The following is a 10997-nucleotide window of genomic DNA, read 5'->3' on the forward strand; positions in this document are numbered from 1 at the left end:
CAATAATAATAAACAAAAATAATAAAAAATACTATATATATATATATATATATATATATATATATATATATATATATATATATATATATAGCTTTAAGTAAAAAGAAAAAAAGAAAAATCAATTCCATAAATTTTGCCTGTATTCCACTATTAAATAAATGATCCACTCTATATCTACCTATATATAGTTTTGTGTTTTCATTTCATACTCTTGTCTTATATATATATATATATATATATATATATATATATATATATATATATATATATATATATATATATATATAACCAAAGATATATATACAGGGTGACCCCAAAAAACGTGATATCTCCATTATTTATTCACCGATAGCCCTTATTTTATAGGGCATGACAAAATCAACGACCGTGAGTTCACCAAGACTCCAGTGGGAGCTGCGACAAAGAATACGCTGTGTTAAATTTCGTTCTGACAAAACACTAAGAAACGGGGACTAATTAGAGTTGAGGCCCATTTTTTGGGGGGTCACCTTGTATATAACATTAATAAAAAATATATATATATATGTATACATAAACACATAAAAAAAGATAAATCTACTCCCAGTAATAACTACACTGTAGACTCTTGCGAACATATGCGGTATTCCTTTTCGCCTGGATTGAAACGTCAACTCTCTCTCTCTCTCTCTCTCTCTCTCTCTCTCTCTCTCTCTCTCTCTCTCTCTCTCTCTCTCTCTCTTTATTTTTTTATTTCATGTTTCTCGTATGAATGTTGTTTTCTACCCGGCTGTTATAAGGTATTGTAAATCCAATCTAGGTGAGTATTTTCCTTGTTACGGCTTTTATATATGTATAAAGTTTATTCAAAATAATTAAATAATTACGTAGAATTCCCTTCCTTTTGGTTATACACTAATCAAATGTGTTAACTGTGAAAATAGAAAACCATGTGACAACTCTCCAACACACATTTACACACGCATACATATTTACACACACGCGCACACACCTGCACACCATATGCATCTACACACATATATTCACGTATGCACGCTTATACATATACATATACATACATTCAGTCACATAGCTTGAAATATTTTTATATAGAAACGTATATCACAATTATTGTCATATATTTTATTTTCGAATTCACAATTTTGGTTCCAAACGCATCCAGACATAAACACATGTGAAAGGCGCTGTTGATTGGACTCGCTGAAAGCTTCACTATTTTTAGAATAGTCGGCGCGGTGTTTCGTGACCGTTCCTAGAAGAAAACACATCCGGCCACATTTAATCACACTGCATCAAAATCCGCATGATTACGTGTTGGCAAACATCATCATTACCTGTGAGAACCTCCATGTAACGAACAGTCCTATCTTATTTGCCTTCCCGTGAGGAGTGTTTGATCGATTTTAACGTGAGGGAAATCCCAGCTCCCCAAGGTGGATAATAGATTGTGTGCAACATCCGAGCAGAGGTTGCTCGGTAAATCCTATCCTTTCTTGATAGAGTTCAAAACCAGCTTCGAAATCTAGTAAGTGATGCCCTTTTCTCTTCCTTGCAACCTCTTTCCCGCAGAAGAGGCGTCGCTATTTTCATGGCAGGTGCTCGACTAAGCTCCACTCTATGGTCCCCCTTATTTTATTTTTACTCACGTTCACCTCTAACAAGGCATATCGCCACTTGGCCATATAAGGGAGAGGTTAGTCGTACATACACCAGCCCAAATGTGGCAACAATACTCCATGCAGGTATGATTAGTCTTCTAGCTCGATAAAGGAAACCCTCCTTCTTTGCAGCATCCTTTACAATGTCCTCAGTGCATTTGTTCCAGTTCATATTGCCCACAAAACGTTAGACCGAGGAGTTTGAAGGAAGAATTATCAGTTAGGGTGTTATTTGTCATGGATATCGGTGGTTGCAGAAGCATCTTGTAATTGTTAAAGAAGAGCAGCTTAGTCTTACTAGCATTAAATGTTACTATACAATTGCGGTCCCATTCTAATGTGATGTATAGGTCATTTTCTAACGATGCTTCTATTGTCTTAGATTTATGTACATTTCGTTCTTCCGACATGCATGTTATACAGCTTTGTATGATCAGCAAATATACTTATCTCGGACACAATATTATCAGAGAATTTGTTTATGAATATCAGGAATAATAGTGGTCTGAAGATCGACCCCTGGGACACTCCCGTAATAATGTTATATTGCTTGGATGTACGTCCATCAGTGGCAATCCGAATAGTTCTATTGTCTATTGCCAAACTTTCATAAAAACACTCGACTAGCTACAACCACGATATACGATTTCCCCACTCTCTATCTGTGCCTCTAAACGCAAATTCTATGAACAAAGCTTCTTTCCTAGAACAACTCACCTTTGGAACACTGTTTCGCAGGCATGCTTCCCGGTTGAATGCAACATGGTAGGTTCCAGATCTAATGTAAACAAGTTATTGTTAAGCCGTCCTCATAAATAATCAAATTCTACCCAACTGACACCATAAGTGATTACTATGCCATCACCTTACATTCATTAACACTTATCCTCGAGTGACCTTCGGACCTTGATAAGTGGTGACCCCCAAATGAAAAAATTGTCTCAATCGAGACTTAGGACAGAAAAAAATAAAGTATCACTGTATATCAGGCTTCAGGATTACCATCGTTAAGAACGCAGATTGAATGGACGCAGCTTATTTAAGATGGTACATCCACGTAGTTCTATGAGACTCTCCGTCAGTTAGTTTGACAATCTTTTAGGACTGACCTTTATTCCTGACCTTAAATGGAAGACCTACATCAGATTGTCAAAACCACTGGATAAAAGAGTGGAATCATTCTATACCTGAACAAGAAGCAGAGTACAGTTTCCTGCCTTGACAGAGTAAAAAACCGTCTTCAAAATCTGTTGGGTGAAGACCTTTTCGCCTCTTTAACTTCCTCTTTCTCACAAAAGAGACATTGCAAATCTATCTCTGCTTTATCGTTACTTTGATGGTAGGTGCTCGAGTGATCTTTAGTCTATGGTCTCCCGTTGTAAAGCTTTCGCAACAAATACTCGAATAGCTACAACAATCGCCAACAATCTCCCCCACTTTTTATCTGTGCCTAAAACTAAACGAAAATGCCATGAGCAAAGTTTCTTTCCGGGAACTGTCCGTCAGTGGAACGCAATACCGTGCGGCTGCTTCCCAGCTGACATTTTCAAATCTAATATAAATAAATTTTTGTTTAGCTATATTCTTTATATAATTAAACTCTACCCAAGTTCCACCATTACTGCTCATCAAGGTGTTGTCTCACTGTCTACCTAACACTCATTATTCTAGAGTAGCGCCGTGGCCTTGATAAGCGGTCGCCCCAAAGTAAAAAAAGAACAACTGTTTTTGTCTGCCATGAGTAAATTAAAACAAAAAGCAATTTTCGATTGTTAGTTATGCTTGACAATAATAAACACTGATTGTCATCATTAGTAGCACCCTTCACGAGATTCCGGTATTTGAACTCCTCGACCTAACATCCACATAAGTATTTAGATAATCCTACCATGAATGTACCAAAGTAGAAAACTTGTCACGCATGCCAGTATCCTAGATTTCTGTATTCGAACATGCCTGGAGTATTGATGCCATATCTGGTGCTCCAACCACTAAGCTTTCCCCTTTTGGCATGGTACAAAAATAAATTTCTAATCTAATATGGCTTGCATTATAAATCAAGCTCCGGCCCGCGTCCAATAGCCACATTGGGGTATCCCTGTGCTTGTTTTAAATACCTTCGATAAACCCAACTAGCAGCAAAATCCCACCTCTTCATTGTATTGATGCTTCCAAATGATGAGACGTTCTACTTGGATAGCTCTTTTTCTCAGACTGCTTACCTTTGAATTCTGTTTCCTACTTCTTTAGAAATTCACACGTGAACAAATATTTGCTGCACATCTTCCCACTGTTTCCTACTTGGGAACCACCATTTATCAAGGCCTGAAGGCCATCTGAGGATAAGAGTTAATGAATGTAAGGTGGTCGTGTAGTATTCGTTAATAGTGTAAATTGGGTAGAATTTGATTATTTATGGGGACGGTTTAACAAGAACTTGTTTACATTAGATTTGAAGGCTACCATGTTGTATTCAACCGGGAAGCAGGCCAGCGGAACAGTGTTTTAAAGACGGGCAGTTCTTAGAAAAAAGCTTTGTTCATGGAATCTGCGTTTAGGTTTAGGCACAGTTAGAAAATGGGGGAGAATTGTATACAGTGTTTGTAGCTAGTCGAGTGTTTTTTGTGAAAGTTTGGCAAGAGGGACCATAGATTTGAGTTCAGTCGAGCACCTACTATGATTTATGATGTCTCTAATAATCTGACCTTTAATTACAGTAAATCTTCACGTTATCGCTGTAATATGTTTGGGGGGAGTGAAAAGTTGTGTTTTTTTTTAAATAATATTTTTTATTTTTAGAAATTGCTCCAGACAACTCATAAAGCCACTTAATGGAAGGGGGTGAAAAAATTAAAAAGTACTTCTTCAAAGTTTATAAAAACAGTTAACGATAATGTGAGATGAATGAATGAATGCTATTGTCAGAAACACATCTCACAAATGTGAAACTAAAAAACAAAATAATGGAAGCGAGAGTTATAAGTGTGCCGAAAGTAAACCGATAATCCATTTTCTACCATGTTTTGTTTCTTTAATGCGTTGCTTTCTATGACAGATATTTACGTAACCTTATTAAACCTGTAGCAGAACTTAAAGAAGGAAGGCGTTTATAAAAGAACGAACGTGAAGTACCAGGATCCATTTTCAACTCCCCTTTTAATATTCACTTGCAGATGTTATATATCAGGCGCGTAATATAAAACCTCAAACACAGTGTCTTTCACTTTTCCAGTTTCTTTCAGAGCACGTTCCTAATCCGGCTTCTGGACTGAGAACACGCGTCATATACACACGAAACAACAACACACAGCGACAGCATATGCACACTGCTAACCGAACTTACACCAAGGTTCGCGCATGTATTCTCAAATTGACTAAACAATGACAATCATACATACGCACACTGCCTACGAAACTTACACACGCATGCGCATGACGACAAGAGATAAACATGTTTACACAATTTCTTATTCTTCACTTAAGATGTTCTAAACTAGTTTGAACTTTCATTCACTGTTAACTGTTCATCTATTATTGTGCTTACAATTTGTCAGTAAAAATGCATTCGTATCATTTCGATTCTTCAGACTACTATTCTCACCTGGAGTGCTATTTTCACAATGTTTCAGTTGATGCTTTCCCAACTGTACTAACGTGCAGAAGTTCAAGTGCAACGTGAACCGACATCTTGCTGCCCAAATCCCTACATAGTACCCCAGTAGTTGTTGCCCCTGATAGTAGCCCCCTACACCAAAGTGACAGTGTGCCTTGTTTGGCGTGAAAATGTAATAAAAAAATTTTTTTTAAATGTAACCTCTGACCTTCTTCAGTTATATCTTGTCAGCGAGTTTTTTGTCGTACTAGAATTGTCCGCAAGGACTCATGGCGCAGTGGATATAGTACTTGGCAAATTCCGTTGTAATTTTACACTCGTGTGGAGGTTGAAAATTCAATCCTCATTACGGGCGACAGTCAAAATATCATTGCGAATTGCTTAGGGCTTTTATCCAGTCATGGCTGACGGAACAAGAGTATGCTACCCCCATGGATTAAATAATAGATTTTGTTCGAACTTGTATGCAAATTTCTGAGTTCGATAATATATACCTGAAGAAGATTAAAGGTTACATCAACCGAAACGTTGTAAAAATAAAACTGAAGATGAGACCAAATAATCCAAATAATCGATCGACATCTAAAATGTCCAGAAAAATAATGAAAATCCATATATTTTTGTATGGATCGACATCATTGCTTTTTGCTGTTACATTGTCTTTCTCGCTACACACTATTTAGGTTAACTTCGATTTTGAGTAAATGGTCTTCCGTAACTAATATATTTGGTTTTCATGAAGAAGTACTTGTAGAAATTATTTCACTTTATTTTCCTATTTTAAAAGTTAAATAATCATTAATATTTTATTTGGAATTGGGAATTATTTAAATTTCGTTTAAACTAATCAAATATTTTATCAGGATTGTTTGAGAGATGTTTATCGACGGAAAGTAACTGACTAACGCCTAGCAAAGCTCAGCCAAGATCGATTTAATCAGGCTCGTAATTCTCTACACTAAACTTTCGATGTTGAGGAAATTTAAGACGCATTAAATGAGGGGGAAAACGAGTCGAAAATCTGAATTAAGAATTTATGGCTTCTTTTTCTTTTTCTTCATCTCACGTTGATTAACACTAATACTACCACTATTACAACCACCACCACTACTACTACTACTACTAATAATAATAATAATAATAATAATAATAATAATAATAATAACATTGATAGTCATTAGAATAGTTATGAATGATTATAGATGGCTGAAAGACTGCGAAAAGAGAATATCATCCAGACCTCTACTGGAAGAGCACAAAGAACACTCGAATCCAGGGTGTCAATGACTATTATCAAAGAGAGGTCGATGTTATAAATTGTACCGGTAAACGACAACTTTTATTTCTTTCTTACTACTTTGCTTCTTGAAGGGAAGGTAGGGGGATTTTAGGGCAATAATTTGGCGCTTTTTGTAACCATCCGGTGTCAAAAAAGTGGGGGGTTCAGTTGAGTCTAAGCGAGCAATGCATTACCGTCGTGTCAACTCGATTGATAATTTACCATCTTTTTTGTATGAAGGCCTTCAAACGAAAAACAGCACAACTTGATAAGCATTCCGAGTACGTGGAACACATCGTTCTGCTATGAAAAACAGCATTGGATTTCTTATATAAATGTTTGATTTAACGGTTGTGTTCAGAGTTCTATGAGAGAAGAAATTCTTACTAAAGATCAGTTGCTACAATGTGAAGTGATTTACAACGGTTATAGAAAAAGTTGTGTAAATATAGGAATATTTGCCACTTAGATACCATGGGATGTCAAGTGTTGTTGCATGCAAGCGATAATTAATAATGACTCGTGTGAGAAATCCTAACGACTAAATAATCATAATAATAATAATAATAATAATAATAATAATAATAATTGGAAATCTGGGGAGACTTGTTGTCATCCAGCTTCCAGCGAACACCACAGACTGTTTTCAATGAGGTATTTAATGATCTGTGTGAAATCTCCTTGTGAGCCAATAATAATAATAATAATAATAATAATAATAATAATAATAATAATAATAATAGACTTGTAATCACTCAAACTCCAGAGAACATCATAAGTTGTTCTCAAATAGCAATCTTTGATGATGGCTTGTGTGACTACTCCTAGTGAGTAAATAATAATAATAATAATAATAATAATAATAATAATAATAATAATGATAAGAAGAAGAAGAAGAAGAAGAAGAAGAAAAAAAAGAAGAGCTCTTTTTCCTTAAGTATCGTTCGTTCAACCGTCGTTGGGGTATGGCATTCAGGCGTCGTTTCCATACCTGGTTCGTGACATTCAGCATCTAGAGCGAGTGCAAAGGCTGGTGGCCCGGTCGGTGCGAGGTTTTCGTGAACATCCTGCGGTGGTCGAAGCTTTTTTCGCTGGAGTGCCAAAGATTGAGGACGACCTAATTTTTTTATATATAACCTCCTTCGTGGCCATTACGACCTCTCTCGAATTTTATCTCCACTCCGGCACTCGAACATGGACTGAGACGACATGACCTGAAGCTGTTTCACCGGAGATTTCGGCTAAACTGACGAAAATCCGCATTTTCCATTCGGCTTCCTGGAAGAAGAAGTGGAAAAAAATTAAAAGCAGAAACAGAAGAGTAAACAAACTAAAAACAAAGATGCTACTACAGAATTGAACAATTAAATTTATGCAAGTGCCAAGACGGTAAGTATGAACTTTAAATGAGAGAAAATCCAGGGAAAGAAAATGGACTGGATTGGAATTCAACAGCAAACTTAAAAAAAAAACAAAGAAATAAATAAAATTAAAAAGAACACAAGACTATTGTAAAATGGAAATATGACTCGCAGAAATGAAGAACTAAAGCGGAAAAATAAGAAAAACTAAGAAATCGAAACAACGCAGGCAAAACATGGCATTTGAAAATAATGAAAGCCAATTCTATCACAATCACTATGTAAACAAAGCAAAAAAATTTTTTTTAACAGAATAATCAGACTTGACAGAAACAAAACTCTTTTGGAGGAAGATAAAGGAAGAGCGACAAAATCAGAACAGGAATAGCGAATAGATGATAGACATAAAAGAAGGGTTACAGCTAACTGCAGAGAATGAAATAAGTAAGGAACCCTTGATACAACCCTAAGGAAAATAGCAAACTCGAGAGAACCAGGTCACAACGAAACATACGCATAATGGTTCAAACATGAAAGCTTAATTCAAAATCTGGAAAGATATATCCATGAAACTATCCACGAAGCAGACGTGCCAGAATTGATGATCAAAGCTAGATGTACAATGATACAAAAAATACAGAAAAGGGAACCGGACGCAGTAACTATAGGCCTATAACTTGCTTACAACCATGTGAAAAATCTTAACAGCACAACTTTGAAAAAAAATTTATCACTCCCTTAATAATCGTGGAACAGAAAAGGATACTGAAAAGAAAAAAGGGGGATAATTGATGTACTATACATATACCAAAAGATTAAGAAGAAGATTAAAAAAATTAAAATAATATAGCCATGGCATGGGTCGACTACAAAATATCAGACAAGATTATTAATTGGATTTTTAAAAAGCAATAAGAACATGGAGACTTTAACTGACAGCTGAACGACAATACATAACTGATATAAAAATACAAAGTGGTATCTTCCGAAGAGATTTTTTTTACAAGGTGGTCACCACTTATCAAGGTCCGGAAGCCACTCGGGGATAAGGGTTATTGCGTGTACAGTACGTTAATGTTGATATTTGATAACGTGTCTTACTTAAGGGGCGGTTCATCAGGAATTTGTTTATGTAAGACTTGAAGACATCCAAGTTGTAGTCAGGTGGGAAACAGGCAGACGGAACAGAGTTCCACAGGCGTGCACTTCTAAGAAAGAAGCTTTGTTCATGGAATCTACGTTTTGGTTTTGACACAGATAAAGAGTGGGGAAAATTTTTGACTGGTTTCAGCTAGACGGGTGTTTTTCATAAAAGATCAGCGAAGGGGGACCAGGGATTGGAGCTCAGACGAGCACCTGCCATGGAAGTAACGATAAAACAAAGACAGGCTCGCAACGTCTCTTCTGTGGGAGAGAGGTTGCAGGGAAGAGAAAAGGGCATCCCTACTAAGCCACGAAGCCTATCTTGTACCCTGTCAAGGCAGGATAGAGTGTGTTTAGCAGCTCCTGCCCAGATGTGTTCCATTTCAGGTCAAGAGTAAACGTCAAGCCAAGAAGCTTATCAAAGCATGGAGCTTTCCCTATTCGAGAGTCATCCATTTCAATTGATGACAGAAGGGGATCAGAGCCTTGATGATGTAAAGATAGGAGCTTGGTTTTAGGTGCATTAAAAGTAACCAGCCACCTCTTCCCACACTGTACCACACGCTCAAGATCCGAGGAGAGAGAATCAGAGAGAATTTTGTCATCAGCATAGATGTCAACGAATGATTTAAGTATGTGTTTTGGGGAGATCATTGATGTAGACCAGGAAGAGAGTTGGGCCCAGGATGGACACCTTAGGGACTCCAGCATTAATACTGAGGGCTTCTTATTTCTTCCCATCAACCACTACTCTATCAGAGAGAAATGATTTAATGATCGAGAAAACATTTCCAGTTATACCGTAGCTAGAAATCTTGTGAAGTAGACTCTTATGCCATACTTTATCGAAGGGTTTTGATATGTCAAAAGCAATTGCCCTAGAAAGGAAGCCTTTGTCAAGAGATTCACTAATCCTGTGAGATATAACCGTTAGCACGTCTGCTGTAGATCTAGCAGAACGGAAACAATATTGTATGTCACTAAGAAGGTTATTCCTGCTGAGGTGGTTGACTACTTCTCTATTGAATATGGATTCCAGCAACTTACTCATGACACAAAGGAGAAGTATTGTTCTGTACTGAGAGGGAGACTACTTATCACCTGAATTCTTAAATACAGGGCATACTAATGAGGTTTTCCAGGGTGTAAGAAGCACTTCTCTTTAAGGCAACGCTTAAACAGTTTTGTAAGTATGGGGACAAGTTCTGGTTCAAGCTTTTTCAGCACTATAATTGGAATGTTGTCAGGGCCAGTTGCTTTACTCTAAGATACTCTAAACCGTTCATAGGCTGAACCAAAGAAGAACAGGGGCATTTCAACGAGAAGACCAGGAAACTTAAGAATATGCATAATGCACCAGAGCCAAAGAATGATGCAAAGTGACTCTCGGTAGAAAAGAAAAGTCGGGAGAAGAGGACTGGTTTGTATGAAGACTGCGTGAACGCCAAAAAAAAAAGAATTTAAAAAATAGATAATGCAGAACACAAAAGGACAAGAAACACTGGAAAACTGAAAAGACGGAGGGCAGAAGGCCAAGGGTTAAGACAAGAAACGAAAAATAGGAAGAGAAACAGCGACACGGACAAATTATAAGGATGACATGAGATGAGACTCACAAAAACACTTGGACGTGAATACAAAAAGCAGGAAAACTAATGCCTAACGATAGCCGCAGAATATAACGCGATCAGAACCAACTATATCAAAGCAAAAATCAACAAGACATAGGAAAACAGCAAATGCAGACTCTGTAGACAAAGAGACGAAACGGCAAACCACATAATAAGTGAATGCAGTAAACTAGCCCAAAAATAATTTAAGAATAGACATGATCAAATGCGCAAGGAAGTACACTGGAAACTATGCAAACAACTGCACCTTACTGAATGAGGAAACGAAGTGAACAATTGTATGTTAGAGATATTAATTGAAAAATAAGTGAG

Source organism: Euprymna scolopes, chromosome 11 (assembly GCF_053919585.1).
Source record: "Euprymna scolopes isolate OS-2025 chromosome 11, ASM5391958v1, whole genome shotgun sequence".
NCBI lineage: Eukaryota > Metazoa > Mollusca > Cephalopoda > Sepiida > Sepiolidae > Euprymna > Euprymna scolopes.